This window comes from Microcaecilia unicolor, chromosome 13 (genome assembly GCF_901765095.1).
Source record: "Microcaecilia unicolor chromosome 13, aMicUni1.1, whole genome shotgun sequence".
NCBI classification, from domain to species: domain Eukaryota; kingdom Metazoa; phylum Chordata; class Amphibia; order Gymnophiona; family Siphonopidae; genus Microcaecilia; species Microcaecilia unicolor.
In genome coordinates this window covers 67,934,062-67,953,916 of record NC_044043.1, presented here as the reverse complement: position 1 = coordinate 67,953,916, position 19,855 = coordinate 67,934,062, and the positions used below count along the sequence as shown (strand labels likewise).

Genomic DNA, 19,855 nt, shown 5'->3' with positions numbered 1-19,855 from the left:
AGGTCTCTGAAGGGAGCCAGTCTAATTCCAGACCACCCATGTTAGGAAGATGTGCACCACCCCTTGTTTGGTAGGAGGAAAAAGCCACAACAACCCTAAACATTGGCATGGGGGGTGGGGGTAACCTGCACAGAGAAGTAGTTACAACCCTAATCACAGGCATTCCGGATTGATCTTTCTCCACGGACATGCTGGATAAGGCACCCAAGCATCATCCCCTGTTACTCCAGGATTCAGCCCCCTCTCCCTCACCTCTTCACTGGATCTGCCATTATTCTTGCTTCTGCAACCATAGGCCTCTTCTGGTGCCATATTAGGTCATTTCCCTTTGTCAGCTATTATCCACTGGGGACTTTTCTGATGCCAGGCGTGACATTTTACAGTGTGTACCCCATTAGAGCTTTGTGTTATAGTGGCAGTGGGATCCTTGTACCTGTTTGTGGACTGTATTTTCATCTCCAGGACAGGCTAATCTAGTCATGAATATAAAAATAGCCATACTGGGTCAGACCAATGGTCCATCTAGCCCACTGTCCTGCTTCCAGCAATGTTTGATCCAGGTTACAAGAACCTGGCAGAAACCCAATTAGTAGCATCATTCCATGCTACCAGTCACAGGACAAGCAGTGGCTTCCCCCATGTCCATCTGAATAACAGACTATGGACTCTTCCTCCAGGAACTCGTCCAAACCTTTTTTAAACCCAGATACATTAGCTGCCGTTACCACATCCTCCAGCAACAAGTTCCAGACCTTAACTATTCTTTGAGTGAAAAAAATATTTCCTCCTATTTGTTTTACAACTATTTCCATGCGCTTTCATTGAGTGTCCCCTGGTATTTGTACTTTTTGAATTAATGAAATTTGATTTACTTTCCCCCTCTCCACACCACTCAGGATTTTGTAGACCTCCATCATATCCCCCCCTCAGCTGTCTCTTTTCCGAGCTGAAGAGCCCTAACCTCTTTAGCCTTTCCTAATGTGGGAGCAGTTCCATCCCCTCTTCTGGTCACTGTTCTTTGAACCTTTTCTAATTCTGCTATATCTTTTTTGAGATACAGCAACCAGAACTGAACGCAAGTCTCAAGGTGAGGTTGCACCATGGAACGATACAGAGGCCGTTATAATATTTTTGGTATTATTTTGCATCCCTCTTCTAATTATTTCTAGCATCCTGTTTGCTTTTTTGGCTGCTGTCACACACTGGGCAGAAGATTTCAGCGTATTATCCACAATGACACCTAGGTCATTTTCTTGAGTGCTGACTCCCAAAGTGGACCCTAGCATCAGATAACTTGCACAGATTTCTGTCCCAGTTTTTCTTAGAACAATCAGAGCTATCCCATACTAACCGTACTGCCTGTAAATAATAGAGAACCCCTTAGGACTTGCAGGAAAGATAACCAGAGCTAGTGTGGAGAGATTGGGAGGTACTTTTTAGGTCACTTTTCTGTGGAGCTGGTATTCAGCATTTCATGTTGGGAAGGGGGAGTGGTTCTCTTCAATTTGGGGACAAGGGGAGGAAGGAAGGGGGTCAGTGTTAGGATCAAGGTCACTTAGCAGAATGGTTTAAGGGATTAAGGGGGAGGTGGCTTGAGTTAGGGTAGCTAGAGGAGGAGATGAAGGTTAGGATCAGGATCATTGGAAGCGTCTCTCTGGTAGAATTTCATTTAGGTCATTAGAGGCCTATTTGATTATGGTAAGTGAAACACGTAAATGTTCCATTTTGCAGCCTGAGAGATGATTTTATGTATGTAGGAAAAAAACATTTGTCAGGTGACAGATGCTTCTGATTGACCTCCTCTGTCCTTGCCCTGATGTCTCTTGAATTTCCTCTGTTATTAACAGCTGCCACGACCCCCAGGGCTTAAAAAGCCAATGCAGGGACAGACAGTAAGGTGGTTACACTTCAGCCAAAGGAGGGCAGGATGATCAATGCCACTGCTTGAGCTAAGGGGGGGTCCCCTTGCCATGCTGTCTGTTGAGGGAAGAAGTATTAGAAAGAAATGCGGTAAAAGCAAAATGTCACCATCACTGGGAAAAGGTGACTAATGTCACCAAAAACAAAAATTAGATTTTAATGGATTTTGTTAGAACAGTTCAAGCCCCATCATTTATGTGAAAATGTAAAAAAGTTACAGAAGTTCAAACATGTAACACTTAGACTGCTTATGGACTCATGACGTGAAAATTTGGCTGTTCTCAACATTTTGAATCGCTAATTTGGTCACCTTTTCCCAGAGAAGGTCACAAATATTAGTGCCCTAAGAATCGGGTGTATCACCTCCCATCTCCCTCCTACTTCATACCCCCTTTTGTCACCTCTGCATCCTCCCACCCTTGTTGGCTCTGGGATATTTCTGTCTCTAAATTTCATAGTTGTATCTGTCCTAGAGAAAGCAGGCTTCTTTGTAAGCCCTGATACCTTTAAAGGAATTGATAGATAAGCTGTTGCAATACCTTTTGAAGTGGAACCTGTGAAATCTCCAGACTTCACATCTAGAGCAGGTACAATATCGCAACCTCTGAATTTAGTTAGTACAGAACATGAGTGAAGGGGGGTTAAGATGTTTGTGAGGTTGTCTATCAAGTTTCTTCCATACTTAACAGTTGGTAGCCAACTTCTTTCAGCACTCCTAGGACACACTTTGGAAAGCTGTGCTGCTTTTCTTACATGAAGACTGTCACTTTATGAGAGGGTTTTTTTTTTTTAAATTTATTAAAATTTGTTTTATTAAAAATGCAATTTGACGAGTAATTCTGATAATCAGCTTAGGTTGAAATGTTTTTTTTCCTGTATACATATAGGACCAGATTCAGTCAGTGGTGCTCAAAATTGAGTGTGGAAAAAAATCAGTACTAAAACACAGTTCTATAAAGGGTGTTCACCTTTTGCACTTAGCGCCAATTGTCGCACCTAAATTTAGACACCAGAATGGAGGAGTGGCCTAATGGTTAGTGCAGTGGGCTTTGATCCTGGCAACCTGGGTTCGATTCCCACTGCAGCTCCTTGTGACCTTGGGTAAGTCACTTAAACCTCCATTGCCCCAGGTACAAAAACTTGATTGTCAGCCCTCTAGGGGCAGAGAAAGTACCTGCTTATAACGTGTACAGCACTGTCTAGTAGCACTATAGAAACGTTTAGTTAAAAAAAAAAAAAAAAAAACCCCTACTGAAACCTGGTGTAAATGCTAATGCCCAGTTTAGGCGCAGTGAGGCCATATTCTATAACTACGTGTGCAACTTGTTAGAACACCCATGGTCATGTCCCCTATTGATTTACGCACTAGTAGAGCTAGACGCCATGCCTTATAGAATAGCATCACAGCCAGGTGCACATGCAAATTTTAATGAGTGCCAATTAACTTCAATAATTGGTTGTGAGCAATGGGGGGTGGGGGGGGGGGGGGGTCCACCACACCTACATGGTGTGATTGCCACTGAGAAAACTGTATGCACGGTTGAAAAAGTTCTCTTTTTTAGAAGCAACTGGGTGGTGTGTAACGGTTCACCCCAGAGTTAACTGCAAAACTTTGCACCTCACTCTGTTCACCTCGAAGCCAGCTTGGAGAAAATGCAACACATCGACAAGGCATTTGATGCAGGTTAAGAATGCAGTTCTGGAGGGTACAGTGTGTGTCTGGATCTTGGGGTGCAAGTGGAGGATGGAGGTCAGCGTGCTAGCTGCAGGTTGGGAGGGGGGAGGAATTCAGTGTAGTCTCTGCCTTGGTGCTGGCACTGAGCCTTATTTCATTGCTGGTGTACTAGATGTTCATTCAAGCTATATTAATGGCCTGTTTATCAGATTTTGGAGCTTGTCCTATAATTGGCCTCTCTAGAGTTGGAGGGTGCCCATGTGGCAGCATTTCTGATCACTGCACAGCACTGGAGTATCTCTGGAGGTTTTGGGCTCTTCATCTTCAGACCTTAGTGCCCACAAGCCCTTGGGTTTCCTGCTTAGCATGGCTGTGTGTGAGCTGCCAGGGGCTGCAGACTTTGGAGGAAGTGCACTCTCTTTATACCTCGGGACCCCTGCAGGGATTTGTAATTCAAAACAGGCGGCTTGGAAAGGTCTGTGTGCCCTGAGCCTTCCTCCTGCTGATCTGTCTTTAACAGATCTGCTTTCTTCCTCCTCCCCCCCAACTCCCTTTTTCTGTGTCTCTGATCCTCAAAGACCTTTCTCTCCCTCCAACAACAAGCCCTGAGGTCCCTGGAGGTGGCTGTCAGCTTCCCCCCCCCCCCCCCCCTCAGAGGAACAAAGCAACAGAGCTGGAGGGGCTGTTCTGTCCCTTCTCATTTTCCATATCGCTGACTTTTATTGGGTCTTTCCTTTTCCATACATGTTCAACTCCATGCTTTGTATATAAATGTTCAGGTATTCACATCACAGAGTCACATAAAGCTTTGCAGAGAGGTGCAAACCTTCACTGTGACACAGAATCAGGCTCATAATTGTACAAAGAGGTGCACACAGCCTCCTGGGGAAAGAGAGGAGCCTTTAGCCTCCCAGGAGGAAGGAGAGGCTTTGAAGCCTCCAGGTGGGTAGGGGAGAAGGATGGTGAGAGGGATGCACAGCTTTCCAAGAGGTGGAAGAGAGCCTGCCTTACAGAGAGGTGCATGCAGCCTCCCCGGTGGGCGGGGAGAAAGATACTGAGAGAGAGCCGTAAAGAGAGGTATACACAGCCCAGTTATAGGTGCCAGCTCTGTGGGTGCTGGAGCAACCCCGATAGTGAACAAATGTCTTCACTTTGTCCAAGGAAAGGTAATTTGTGATGGGTTTAGTACTACAAGTCATTCTAAAAATTTGGCTCCTGTGCTTCCAGGAAGTGGGAGCGAGAGCCTGCCTTACAGAGAAATGCACACAGCCTTTTAGGGGAAAGAGACAGCAGCGTCTCAGGAGGAGTGAGAGGCTGTATGTAAAGAGAGCCTTATGTAGAGGTGCACATAACTTCCCAGGGAGAGAGACACAACCTTCCAGGGGCGGGGGGGGGGGGGGGGGGGGGGGGGGGGGGGGAAGTAGAAGGACGGGACGGCCTTGCAGAGAGGTGTACACGCCTCCAGGGAGGGAGGAGAGAGCTTTAAAGAGAAGTGCACATGGTCTTTCAGAACCAGAGAACAGATTAATTGCTTCTCTCTTTCTCCCTCTGATTAAGAAAACTTTATTGCATGACAGTTTGTACATGGGTGAATCTCTTCATAAAGGTGATTAATAGATCCCAATAAATAAATATGTTGTCAAGTATGTGAGCACTTTATCATTCCCCCCCCCCCCCCCCCCTCAAAAGTACATGTACCTTGCACGTGCTGTTTTGTAGGGCAGCTGAGGGAGTGGTAGAAGAACAGATTTAGTGGGGGAAGGTAATTTTATAGAGCATTTTCTGAGTGTAAAGCACACTTTGAAAATGCCAAAATGTACATAGTGTTTCCCATCCTCATCACGCTCAAGGGAGCACCTCTTCTTAATGTGGCTATGAAGTGTGCGGAACTCAATTTTCTGTTCAGCAATGTCACTACCATAATCCCTTTCTACCCCTGTAAACATTGCTGCAGAGTATTCTCACTGAGTAGTTGTTGCGATTGGCTGGGTCTTTCTGTGTCCGAGAAAGTGGAACTGAGGTTTCAGCCATCATGCTGTGGCTTTCTTCAGGGTATGCTGTGAGGTCTGCAGTTTGCCTTTATACGATGGGTTCTGAAACCTGATTGGTTGGGCTTTGAGGTAGATGGTTTTCTCAGGAACACAGATTTCAGCGGGAAATTGAGGCAGGAAAGTCTGTTGCTCACAAATTTGAATACCCTGAAGAAAGCCACAGCACGATGGCTGAAACTTTCCACTTGGATATGGCAAGACCCAGACAACCATGGTTACTTACCTGTAACAGGTTCTCTGTGGACTACAGGATAATGCATTCACATAAAATGGCAGCACCCCACCCAACACAGTGCATTTTGTAAATGGCAGCCTAGAGAAGCAGGGGCGACTGGGCACTATTACTGGAGGAATTGGGGTACAGAAGGGTAGGCCACTGCTAGACCACCAGGTTTAACTTCTGACTGGGGAGGTGGTCTGAAACAGGCCTGGCCGGGGATCTTGCTCGGCCACCAGAGGTTTTCTTTGTGGGGGGGGGGGGGGTGAGGGTCCATTGGACCACCAGTGTTTTTTTATTTTTATTTTGAGGAACCCCTGGACCTGGTGGAAAGTTTCCTGTGCTAAAGGCGCTTGGGGAAACTTTTTTTTTTTTTTTTGGGGGGGGGGCATTACTGTGGGATATCTAATGACCACATTTTAAGCGCTTTCATATGCGGTCTGCACTAATAATTTCAGCACCCACACTTTCTCTTCCATCTACTATCTATGGCATTCAATGCACAATAATGTGTGCTTTAACCTTGTACTAACCCTATTTTAGTTCCAGTATTTGTTTTTTTGAGCACTGGTTCCCAGGCCCCCCCCAGCTTAGGTGACTAGTCTGAAAACTGTCCCTAGCCACCTACCTTTCTCCCTCTGACCGATTTGAATTTAGCTGCCTAATGAAATGGAAGTTGCTAAATTTAGGGGCCCTTTTACAGAGCGGCGGTAAGCCCAACGTGGGCTTACCGCTCGCTCTTTCGGGACTGCCACCAGCCCAACGTGGCCACTGGTAGTAGTCCTGCCCCGAGCGCATACCATTTCCGGGGGAAAAAAGAAAACCCCTGGAAATGGCTTGTGCGGCAGTAACCCAGCGGTAATCGGGCACTGCTGCACGCTGCTCAGTTAGCGCAGGAGCCCTTATCGCCACCTCAGTGGGTGGTGGTAAGGGCTCTCCGTCGCATGGCCTTGTGGTAGGAGTTGTCTTTCCACATGGCCATGTGTGCTGGGGGATTTATTTTACCTGCTGCGGTAAAAAGGGCCCTGATGCGCAGGAAAAACGGCCCCCCGCCACCAGTGCATGGCCCTTCTTCCTGCAGTGTGGTAAAAGGGTCCCTTAGCTTGTTAGCCCAGTCAGTTTTCAAAGGCTTTGATCTAGCCGACTAACTGCTTATTAACTAGCACAATCCTTTATTGTCCTCAGAGTGCCCACAAAGTTTTTCATCCATACAACTTGGTTTACAAAGTACACAGGTTCTTTAAATTGTTCCAAATGAAGGCAACAGGCATTGGTGGTTCAGTGTTAGAATACTCACTTACCTAATGAAGGCATGAAACAACATGTTTTTTTTTTTTTTTTTATTGTATGTGTCTAGTTTTGATCAATATTGCCACTATGCATCTTCTCCAACCCCCTTTTTTTTTAATGTGTTTACAAGCATGTTCATTGTGAAAATATTCACGTACCTTTTGGGGTCTGAAAATTCATTTGTGTGGATTCGTCCACGCTTCCTGAGTAACTTCCAGGTAGATTCTTACCCTCTTCCATCTGTGGCCAGATGGTAGTATAGCAGCTACAGCAGCAAACTGTGTACTGTTCCCCCCTCCTTCCCAGACTCTTTGCTCTGATACTTTGATTTTTCCTTCCCTGCCCCCACTGCAAGCCCCCTCATGTTATTCCCAGCCAGAGAAAAACACGCTCGCGGTCTCTCTTGCAAATTTCTTGACATGATACGTCAAACGTAGTTAAATAACAGAAGATAAAGCTGAGCAAAAAAAACCAAGCAAACATAAAACTACCAAACACAGACGGTACTTAAGGTACTGGTGATGGCCCATATTTTCTAGCCTGATGGTACAATACAACATATTTTGCTGCTGTAGTTGCCATTTCTCCTGTTTCAAATATAGGGTGTATTTTCCCCGATTGTTCTTTTGTGGGAAGGCTTTTATTTTGGGAAATGTGCATCTCTGGTATTTTTGGCTTGCACAGTACAGCAGGAAATGCATTTCTTGTCTCTTCATTCATTGTTACATTTCATGCAGAGTCTGGCTTCTTGAGGTTTTAAGTTCAGATTTCCTCTGCTCATTTCTGTTTCTACTTTGTGGTGTCTTATTTGAAACTTGGTGAGGGTCTCCCTGCGTTCTGTGTGTATGACGATGGTGGGGGATTTCCATGTCGTAGTCTGTGGCCGTCCAGCTTGTTCTGTATTCCCCTGATGTATTGGTGTTCTTGGACCCAGTGTAATGCCTGCAGCACTGCCTTGGCCATGGGAGGGTGTCATAAGTGTCCCCAGTGCTTTCGGAAAATCTTCCAGCAGTAGTTCTTAAGAGAACTGTTGCTTTGATTCCTGGTATCAGCAGAGGAGTCTGAGGTCTCCAAACCCTGGCTGGCCCTGTTATATGAGGGCAGCTGGTGCTAATAATTTTGAATTTCTGCAGGGAGAGGGAGTGGAGAGCCAGAGGGTAAGATGGGACCAGTTTGCATGTCTGCAGATGAACATCTGTTATAGCACCCCTCCCCCTCCAATTCCTCTCCCTGCTTCTGCTTTATTTGGTTAAATTTATCACTTGCTTAACACAAGCTCCAAGCCATGTACAGTTCCTCAGTATGGTCCCTATAAGATTTTCATAATAGCCATACTGGAGCAAACCAAAGGTCCATCTAGCTCAGCATCCTAGTGGCCAATCCAGGTTACAAGTACTGGTAGAGTCCCAAAAAGTGGCAAGAGTTTGCGCTGCTGACCTCAAGGATAAGCACAAGCTTTCCCTGGGTTTACCTTATAACAGTTTATGGATTTATCCTCCAGGAATTTGTCCAAACTTTTTCTTTTTTTAATCCATCTATACTAACTGCTTTTACCATATCTTCTAACAATGAGTTCCAGAGTTTCACTTTGCATTGAGTTTTTAAAATAAATAAATAAATTTCTGCTACTTGTTTCAAGTGTACCACTTAATAACTTTGACAATGTCCCCTAGTGTTTTTGTACTTTTTGAAAGCACAATCAATTCCCATTTACATGTTCATTCCACTCAGGATTTTATAGACCTTTTTCAGCTGCCTCTTCTCTGAGCTGAAGAGCTGTAGCCTCTTTAGCCTTTCCTCATAGGAGTCATCCACCCCCTTAATCATTTTGATTGCCCTTCTCTGTACCTTTTCGAGTTCTTCTATATCCTTTTTGAGATGTGTACTATGTGCAATTCTAATATTCACAAGTCTAGGCAAGGTCCAGGGTTATGGCTCCTCATCGTTAATCTGCCTGAACTTTTGCTATCTCTTGATCATTACAGCTTTAATGGATTTGATTTCAGTCTTCGCTGTACCAGGAGGAAGGAGACTAGGGTCCTGCTTCCACATTTCTAGGGAGGCCTTTCAGAAGTAATGTCTCCAAATGGGTTAGTTCTTCATGTACTGTGACACAGTAAGGCCCAGGGTATGTGGGGTTGGATATGTTGGAGGTAATGTGCTTCTATTTCTAAGCTGAGGTTAAGATCTCCTCTATCTTCAAGAGCCAGCTTAATTCTAGTTAGTCCTCTGTTTTCATCTACTTTTGTGGTCTGTCTCCTGCTGCAGTGGTCCATGAACAAGTTCAGCATAGTCTAGATCTGCAGCAGGGATGTTATCTTCATCTGCAGCGTCTGTCTTATCACTACCACCAGAGACTATGCTGCATTTGGATAGCACTACCGCATGTGTTTTGTCCAGATCGTCTCATTTCATAAATACTTTTTGAAAGGATTATCCATATATGCCAATTTGAAGACCCCTGAAGAAGGCCTTTTTCGGCCAAAACACGGGACCGTGTAGGGTCCTAATAAATCATTTTGGCTTTTAACATCTATGACTTCAGTCTGGTCTTTCTGGACATCTTCCACTTGATTTGTTGTTTTCTTATCACTACCACCAACACTAGCCCTAGTGCTTAAGTTAGAAGTGGGCAACTTGTGGCCAGTATGAATGGTTCTTCTTTTCTTCCTGTCATATTTGAATTGTAATGTCACCTTACTGAGATTTGGTTTAGATGTTTTACAGTGGGGCCAATACATGAAGGGAGAGGGCAAGACTTGGTTAGAGCAGTTTTTTCTCTCCTTCTCACAAATGCATAGCAATTCGCCATTTTAACTGCTGAAGTTTAAGCCCTTCAGTGTGGGGCACTGGGGAAATCCTTGAGAAATAGTCATGGACCCCAGACTCTGAGGCCCCTCTGGATTGAACATGCAGGCAAACCACTATTCAGTCATGTCCCATCACCTTGCCCAATAGAAGAGATTCAGAGCAGCCCTTGATTTTGCAAAGGCCTTGCCTGCAGAGAGAGCTAGGGGAACAGGGAGCTGAAATGGAAAGATGCTTAAAGAACTGCCAGCAAACAGGAAGAGCTGAAGGAAGGCAGGCAGTGAGAAAGGGAGGCAGAGGAAGTGGCTGGTGATTATTAATGACCTGTGGCAAGATGTGTGAAGGGCCATTTGGGCTGCCTGCGCTGCCCTGGACTTTCTGCACTTGCAGCTCCTGTGTTTCCTGAGCCCAGCATCACTTCAAAGGACTTTTTGCCTTTTCTCTGATTTTACTAAGACACGTTTGTCTGGTTAAAAAAGTCATGTGAGAATCCACTGGACATGTAGCAGTAAAGGTTGACAGAGAAGAATAGACCTTGTTACTAAGAATATAAGAATAGTCATACTGGGTCAGACCAATGTTCCATTTAGCCCAATATCCTGCTTCCAACAGTGGCCAATCTAGGTCACAAGTACCTGGCAGAGAAACAATTAGCAGCAACATGCTACCAATTTGGGGCAAGCATTGGCTCCCCCCCCCCCTCCCCCCCCCCGTGTCCATCTCAATAACAGACTATTGGACTTTTCCTCTAGGAACTTGTCCAAACCTTTTTCAAACTAGATACGTTATCTGCTGTTACCAAATCCCCCGGCAGCAAGTTCCAGAGCTTAACTATTCTTTGAGTTAAAAAAAAAAAAAATCCTCCTATTTGTTTTAAAAGTATTTCCATGTAATTTCATGGAATGGTCTTTGTACTTTCGAAAGAGTGAAAAATTGATTCACTTCTACCCGTTCTACCCCACTCAGGATTTTATAGACAATCATATTCCCCCTTAGCTGACTCTTTTCCAAGCTGAAGAGCCCTAACCTCTTTAGCCTTCCCTCATATGGGAGCAGTTCCATCCCCTTTATCATTTTGGTTGCTCTTCTTTGAACCTTTTCTAATTCCACTATACCTTTTAAAGATTTGGCGACCAGAATTACATGCAATACTCAAGGTGAGGTCACACTATGGAGTGATACTCATTATAATGCATTCCTTTCCTAGTAATTCCTAGCATCCTGTTTGCTTTTTTGGCTGCTGCCACACACTAGGCAGAAGATTTCAGCGTACTGTCTACAAAGACACCTAGATCTTTTTCTTGAGAGCTGACTCCTAAGGTGGACCCTAGCATCATGCAACTGTGATTCGGATTATTCTTCCCAATGTGCATCACTTTGCATTTGTCCACATTAAATTTCATCTGCCATTTGGATGCCCACTTTTCCAGTTTCCTAATATCTTCCTGCAATTTTTCACAATCCACATGTGTTTTGACAATTTTGAATAGTTTTGTGTCATCTGCAAATTTAATCCCCTCACTCGTCATTCTGTTTTCCAGTTCATTTATAAATATATTAAATAGCACCAGTCCCAGTACAGATCCCTGCGGCACTCCACTATTCACCCTCCATTGAGAAAAATGGCCATTTAATCCTACCCTCTCTTTTCTGTCCAGTAACCAATTCCTAAACCTCCTATCCCATGACTTTTTAATTTTCTCAGGAGTGTCTCATGAGGAACTTTGTCAAAAGCTTTCTGAAAATCTAGATACACTACATCAACTGGTTCACCTTATCCACGTGTTTATTTACGCCTTCAAAGAAATGAAGCAAATTGATGAGAACTTCCTTGTCTGAACCCATTCTGACTGTATCCCATTAAACCATGCTTGTCTATGTGTTCCATAATTTTATTCTTTATAATAGTTTCCACTATTTTCCCCGGCACTGAAGTCAGACTTATCAGTCTGTAATTTCCCAGATCACCCAGGAACCCTTTAAAACGATCGGCGTTACAGCCCTTTGGGAATGCAGTTATACGACATTTTTGGCTGTGGATAGTTCATTTTTTGAGAGGCCTCTTGGATTCCACCATTCTGATGTCAGCGGTGGGTCTCTTATTAGACCACCCGTGAGGATTTTTCTTTGCAGAGTGGAGGTTGTTGTCTTTTTTTATTCATAAAGCAGCTTTATTCAATCCTGAACGTGTGGCCAGTACCTGAAGCTCCTTCTTATTGGGGCTGGCAAAGCATGCTTCGTAACCATATGTTACTGGAAAAATTACATGTGAGCAACTCAAATTAAATGGAAAAAAAACATTTTTGTCTATTTGGGACCCTTAAACTAGAAATGGGGGGAAGGCCGACAGTCGCTCAAAAGCGCATGCTTCGGGATAAGGTATCTTGCAAGGATACGTCACAAACAGGGAAGATAGGGTTTCTGGATAGTGAGGTTGCACAACAGACCGTGGTAGGCCAGGTGCCCTTAAATACAACCAAAGATCAGACAAAAGATAGCAAATCATTAGTGTCAAGTACTATGCATCATGCAAATAGGAACAACAAACATACTCTGAAATGTTTATATGCAAGTGCTAGGAGTCTAAGAAAGAAGGGAGAGTTGGAGTATATTGCACTAAATGAAAAATTGGGGTACAAAGTATATCGTAGTGATAGGGTGAACCAGACTGGTGGAGGGGTAGCATTGTATATTAATGAGAGCCTTGACTCAGATAGATTACAAATTCAGCAGGACACAAACCACACCTTTGAATCATTGTGGGTTGAAATTCCATGTATAAAAGGGAAAAGCTCAGTGATAGGAGTGTACTACCGTCCGCCTCGCCAGGATGAGCAGGTAGACACAGAAATGATAAAAGAAATCAGAGACACAAACCAAATGGGCAATGTGATAATAATGGGTGACTTCAATTATCCAAATATAGACTGGATAAATGTAACATCGGGACACGCTAGAGAGGTGCAATTCCTTGATGAAATCAAGGACAGCTTTATGGAGCAGCTGGTGCAGGAGCCGACAAGAGAAGGAAAAATTCTAGACTTGGTCCTTAGTAGAGCACATGATCTGGTGAGGGACATTATGGTACTGGGGCCACTTGATAACAGTGATCATAATATGATCAGTTTTGATATCAACCTTGAAGTAACTATACACAGGAAGTCAAATACGTTAGCGTTTAACTTTAAAAAAGGAGACTATGATAAAATGAGAAGAACGGTTAAAAAAAACTTAGGGGGGCAACTGAGAGGGTAAAAACTGTACAACAGGCGTGGATGCTGTTCAAAAATACCATCGTGGAGGCCCAGGCCAAACATATTCTGCGAATTGGAAAAGAAAGACGGAAGTCCAAAAGACAGCCGGCGTGGCTGAAAAGTGAGGTGAAGGAAGCTATTAGGGCTAAAAGAAACGCCTTCAGGAAATGGAAGAAGGAACCGTCTGAAAATAACAAGAAGCAGCATAAGGAGTGTCAAAGCAAATGCAAGGCGCAGATAAAGAAGGCCAAGAGGGATTACGAAAAAAAGATAGCATTAGAGGCAAAAAAACATAGCAAAATATTTTTCGGTATATTAAAAGCAGGAAGCTGGCAAAAGAATCGGTTGGGCCGCTGGATGAAAGAGGGGTAAAAGGGGCGATCAAGGAAGATAAAGACGTAGCGGAGAGATTGAATGAATTCTTTGCTTCGGTCTTCACCGAGGAAGATTTGGGTGGAATACCGGTGTCGGAAATGGTATTTCAAGCGGACGAGTCGGAGAAACTTACTGACTTCACGGTAAACCTGGAGGACGTAATGGGGCAGTTCAGCAAACTGAAGAATAGCAAATCTCCTGGACCGGATGGTATTCATCCTAGAGTACTGATAGAACTGAAAAATTAGCTTGCGGAGCTACTGTTAGTGACATGCAATTTATCCTTAAAATCGAGCGTGGTACCGGAAGATTGGAGGGTGGCCAATGTAACGCCGATTTTTAAAAAAGGTTCCAGGGGAGATCCGGGAAATTATAGACCGGTGAGTCTGACGTTGGTGCCGGGGAAAATGGTAGAGGCTATTATCAAAAACAAAATTACAGAGCACATCCAAGGACATGGATTACTGAGACCAAGTCAGCACGGCTTTTGTGTGGGGAAACCTTGCCTGACCAATTTACTTCAATTCTTTGAAGGAGTAAACAAACATGTGGACAAAGGGGAGCCGGTTGATATTGTGTATCTGGATTTTCAAAAGGCGTTTGACAAGGTACCTCATGAAAGGCTATAGAGGAAATTGGAGGGTCATGGGATAGGAGGAAATGTCCTATTGTGGATTAAAAACTGGTTGAAGGATAGGAAACAGAGAGTGGGGTTAAATGGGCAGTATTCACAATGGAGAAGGGTAGTTAGTGGGATTCCTCAGGGGTCTGTGCTAGGACTGCTTTTTTTTTTTTTAATGTATTTATAAATGATTTAGAGATGGGAGTAACTAGCGAGGTAATTAAATTTGCTGATGACACAAAGTTATTCAAAGTCGTTAACTCGCGACAGGATTGTGAAAAATTACAGAAGGACCTTACGAGACTGGGCGGCTAAATGGCAGATGACGTTTAATGTGAGCAAGTGCAAAGTGATGCATGTGGGAAAAAAGAACCCGAATTATAGCTACGTCATGCAAGGTTCCATGTTAGGAGTTACAGACCGAGTTACGGACCAAGAAAGGGATCTGGGTGTCGTCATCGATGATACACTGATACCTTCTGCTCAGTGTGCTGCTGCGGCTAGGAAAGCGAATAGAATGTTGGGTATTATTAGGAAAGGTATGGAAAACAGGTGTGAGGATGTTATGCCGTTGTATCGCTCCATGGTGCGACCACACCTTGAGTATTGTGTTCAATTCTGGTCGCCGCATCTCAAGAAAGATATAGTAGAATTGGAAAAGGTGCAGCCAAGGGCAACTAAAATGATAGCGGGGATGTGACAACTTCCCTATGAAGAAAGACTAAGGAGGCTAGGGCTTTTCAGCTTGGAGAAGAGACGGCTGAAGGGAGACATGATAGAGGTACATAAAATAATGAGTGGAGTGGAACAGGTGGATGTGAAGCGTCTGTTCACGCTTTCCAAAAATACTAGGACTAGGGGGCATGCAATGAAACTACAGTGTAGTAAATTTAAAACAAATCTGAGAAAAGTTTTCTTCACCCAACACATAATTAAACTCTGGAATTCGTTGCCGGAGAACGTGGTGAAGGCAGTTAGCTTAGCAGAGTTTAAAAAGGGGTTAGACGGTTTCCTAAAGAACAAGTCCATAAACCACTACTAAATGGACTTGGGAAAAATTCACAATTCCAGGAATAATATGTATAGAATGTTTGTACGTTTGGGAAGCTCGCCAGGTGCCCTTGGCCTGGATTGGCTGCAGTCGTGGATGGGATGCTGGGCTCGATGGACCCTTGGTCTTTTCCCAGTGTAGCATTACTTATGTACTTATATTTCATCATTATCCCCTAGTGCTCCGTGTTTTGTTTTAAATTCCCTCTAAGTGTTATTGGATGGTTAGGCTACAATGCTCCATGGGCTCCAATGAAGTGTGTGTGGTTGTTTGTTCTTTAGTGAGGGACAGTGGTATAGCCCTACCAGTATACTCTTTCCCTTCACACATGGAATTTCTATCCACAAGGATTCCACGCTGCTGTTTCAAGTAGAATATTTATTTTGTTTGACACAATTCCCTCTTTAGCGCAGCCCTCCTCCAATTTGATCCACTCTGTCATTGCAATATAATTTGTACCCTGATAACACAGTGTCCCATTGATTGTCCTCCTTCCACCAGGTCTCTGAGATGCCTATTATATCTACCTCTTCATTTGGTGCTATATACTTCAACTCTCCCATCTTATTTTTTAGATTTCTAGCATTTGTATACAAGCACTTCAAACTGTGTTTTTTTTCCTTGCATCTACAAGCTGCTTTGAAGTTGACGGGGATAATTTGCATCTTTTACTCTGATCTCCCATTAAACACTCCTGGCTTTCTTTCACTATTATTGAAACCTCTGCATTGGGATTCCCTAAATGTCCTGTTTCAATAGTATTCTTTGAGGATACTCCACATTGATCCATGCTCACCTGGGCGACTGCTGGCTCCCCTCCCCTCCACCCCCCAAATTTTAGTTTTAAAAGCTGCTCTGTCTCCTTTTTAAATGTTAGCACCAGCTGCCTGGTTGCATCCTGGATAAGGTGGAGCCCATCCTATATAATAAAAAGCACCTCCAACGTTCTGAAGCTGACTCCGTGGCACTGGAACCTTGAGCATTCGTGCTCTCTTTATCCATCTCCTGAATTGACGTCAGTACTTCCGGGTTCGTCACAAGCAGCAGTGACAAACCACACGAGGGTTCGTAATCGCTCCGCCCTCGAGGGAACTCTGTAGAGTTGCCAGCCTCCCTCCCTCTCAGAACGAAAGGGAGAATGGCAGAAACCGCTCCAGCGGCAATAGCATCAGCCGCTGCACCAACGGTGGCTCCAAGCGCGGCCAACAAAAAGGTGAAGAAGCCGGCTGGAGCAAAGAAAGCGCGCACGTCATCGGGCACCAGCGTGTACGAGCTCATCGTGAAGGCCGTTTCAGCTTCAAAGGAGCGCAGCGGCATGTCCCTGGTTGCCCTGAAGAAGGCTCTGGCGGCGTCAGGCAACAACGTGGAGAAACACAATACTTGCTTGAAGCAGGCCGTCAAGAGCCTGGTGAGTAAGGGCAGCGGAGCTTTGGCCTCCTTCAAGAAGCAGCCGGGGAGAGCAAGAAGAACAGCGCTCCAAAAAGCAAGAAACCGGCCGTGAAGAAACAGAAAAAGGCGGCATCGGCGGGAGTGAAACCGAAGAGACCCAAGAAACCGTCAGCAGCAGCAGCTACCAAAAAAGTTGCCAAGCGCACCAAAAAAACAAAAGTGGATAAACACAAGAAAGTAGCTAACAGCCCGGCTAAAGCAGTGAAACCAAAGGTGAAGAAAAGCCCAGCAAAGGCTGCCAAACCCAAAGCCAAAAAGGCCGCAAAGGGGACGCCTAAGAAAAAGTGAAGCTATGCGTCTTGCTTGATTCTCTTATAAACCCAAAGGCTATTTTCAGAGCCACCGCCACACAGATCAAAGAAACAGTAAGATGAGTTTGGTTCTTATTAAATGGCTTGAAAAGCATGCTTCTGCATGTGGGGGGTGGTTGGGGGTCCAGAGACTGAGGGGGAGGGGGTCCTGAGCCCTCAGAGGGGGAGGGGTCCTGAGCCCTCAGAGGGGGAGGGGTCTGAGACCAGAGAGGGAGGGGGGGAGGTATCTCTGACTGTGTGAGTCACAGAGTGTGTGTGACAGTGTCTTTCTCTCACACACACTGTCTCACACTGCATCACATTCACTCTGCGTCACACAGACACGCTCACACACTCAGTCTCACAGAGTCTGTGTATCGCACACATACTCTCTCACACACACTGTATCTGTGTGAAGCACAATCTCTCTCACACTGTGTCTCACATACGCACTTGCACACACTCTCATTCTCATGCACACACACTCTCACAGACACACTCGCACCCAGCCCCACTCTCTCTCTGTCACACACACTCGCACATTCACTCTCTCTCTCTCTCACACACTCTCTCAAACATACACATTCCAAGGAAAACTTTGCTAGCGCCCGTTTCATTTGTGTCAGAAACGGGCCTTTTTTCTAGTCTTTTCAGAACAGGCTCCCCCTTCCCCAGAATGTTGTCTAGTTCCTAACAAATGTAAATCCCTCATCATTCAAAGTGGAACTCTGCCTGCCTCGGGTCCTGCATGTGGAACGGGAGCATTTGGATTTCAGGTTTCTACCTAAGAGTCAATTTTGGCTTCCAGATCCTCCCTCCCACCCACATTTTCCTATGGCATTTGTACCCACATGTACCAAGACAGCAGGCTCCTCCTCAGCAACATATAAAATCTTATCTAGGTGACGTGTGAGGTCCGCCGCCTTCGCACCAGGCAGGCAAGTGACCAGGCGATCCCCACACCCACCAGCCACCCAGCTGTCTACATGCCTAATTGATCGAATCACCGGCTACAACAGCTATCCTAACCCTTCCCTCCTCAGTGTGAGAGGATATTGCATCCCCCCCCCCCCTGGTGGGCAGTTCCTGGCTACAGGATTACTTCCTACTTCACCAGGGTTGATACTCTCTTTCTAGGAGACCTTCCTCCTCCAAGGCAGCACTGACTAAATCCGTTCGAGTCTAGCTTTGGAGCGCTCTGCTCTCTTCATTGAGTTCATGAAGCTTTAGTGTCTGTGTTTGTGACCACGGGCAGCAGTAATGTGGGACGATTCTTAGAGACAGGCCAGTGCCAGTATATTTTGGTGGCTTGGCAGGGCTCTGGATGGTGCCATATGAGCCGGAAGAAGTAGTGAACCAAATGTGTTTCCCGGGTGTGAGCATGCCCCCACATTCTGATCACTTACAGAGCCAATTCTCTTCCAAAGTATATTCCTTGAGGTTGTGGCGAATACCAGCAGTTTTGTTCTGTAGTTAGGTTTGAAATTAGAACAAAAACAAGGTGAAGATGGTACAAACAGACCAGGAAAAGGCAATGAATAAAATACCTGATATTTTCAAAAAGACTGATGCCAACCATGTAATATCTTTTCCTTGTTAAAGCTTTGCCCTGTTTTAGGTATCGTTTTATGCACAGACTGTACCATTGCAGGTTGTACACATAAAAATACAAAGACTGGGAGGTGGGGTTTGGGATGCACCAGTAACAGGCAGTGAAGTTATATGTAAGGTGGCAAAATTCAGCTGCTGTGCATATAACTTTTACGTATAAATTGGCACAGGAGCAGACCAAACGTGTAGAAATGGTCGCCGCTGAAATGAATATTCAGCAGCACTATTTAAACAGCTGGTTCTGTGGACTACATGACTAAAATGCTGCTGGCACTTTACATTTATCTACTGCCCACCAAGAATCATCTCTAAAGTGAAAGTGACTTCCAAGCAGGGGCGTATCTGCGTGGGGCCTCAGGGGCCTGGGCCCCCGCAGATTTCGCCCTGGACCCCCCTACCGCTGCCAACCCTCCCCCTCCGTTGCTCGCCTACCTTCGCTGGCGGGGGACCCCAACCCCCGCCAGCCGAGGTCCGCGTCCTCCTGCCGCTGCCGGCTGCCTTTGGTCCTTTAATTCTTCCATTGAAGCTGGCGCCGACGAAAGTTTCTTTTGAGTCTGACGTCGCTGCACGTTGTACGTGCAGGACGTCAGACTCAGAAATTGTTTCTGAGTCTGACGTCCTGCACGTACAACGTGCAACGTGCAGCGACGTCAGATTCAAAAGAAACTTTTTCGTCGGCGCCAGCTTCAATGGAAGAATGAAAGGACCAAAGGCAGCCGGCAGGAGGACGCGGACCTCGGCTGGCGGGGGGGGGGGCTATAATGTGCCCCCCCTCTCTGGCCCTGGCCCCCCCTACCGCCGCAGTTCAGATACGCCCCTGCTTCCAAGTGCTTGCCTCTCCATTTTAAGCTTGAAATGTTTGCCCTTTGGTGGTGGGAGGGGAGCCATGGAAGGTAAAGAGCAGAGAGAGATTGATGGAGTTATGGGGGTAGAGGGTAGCTAGGCACAGTGAGGATAAATAGGGAGCAATGGAATGTGAGAGAGCTGTATATTGAACTATAAAAGTCTGACATATCTTCTCCTTCCTAGCTCTCTCTTGATGCCGTATCTAATCTGTCTGTCATGCTTCTCTTGAGTGTCTTAGAACAGTGGAAGTAGATCAGCTGTGGAATGGAGCTGGTTCCAGATGGGTTTTCTGGATTGCTGCAAGTCTCAGGCCCTGACGCAGCCTGCTCGCCAGCCTGCTTACTGTATCTGCTCAGTATTGCACCTCCTTTTCTTCCTGAACAATTAACTGTTGCG

At 45.3% G+C, this 19,855-nt stretch overlaps 1 protein-coding gene and 1 long non-coding RNA gene across 3 annotated transcripts in view; one reads left to right on the top strand and one right to left on the bottom strand.

The window, feature by feature from the left end:
* Positions 1-19,855, top strand: part of NOC2L (NOC2 like nucleolar associated transcriptional repressor) — an 87,613-nt gene that overhangs the window by 65,491 nt on the left and 2,267 nt on the right. The gene's annotated exons all lie outside the window — the stretch shown is intronic.
* LOC115482341 lies at positions 8,997-18,911 on the bottom strand. Its single transcript, XR_003944078.1, has 3 exons — positions 18,272-18,911; positions 9,724-10,363; positions 8,997-9,486 (listed from the first exon to the last, which is right to left on the bottom strand). It is a non-coding gene; the product is annotated as an uncharacterized LOC115482341 (long non-coding RNA).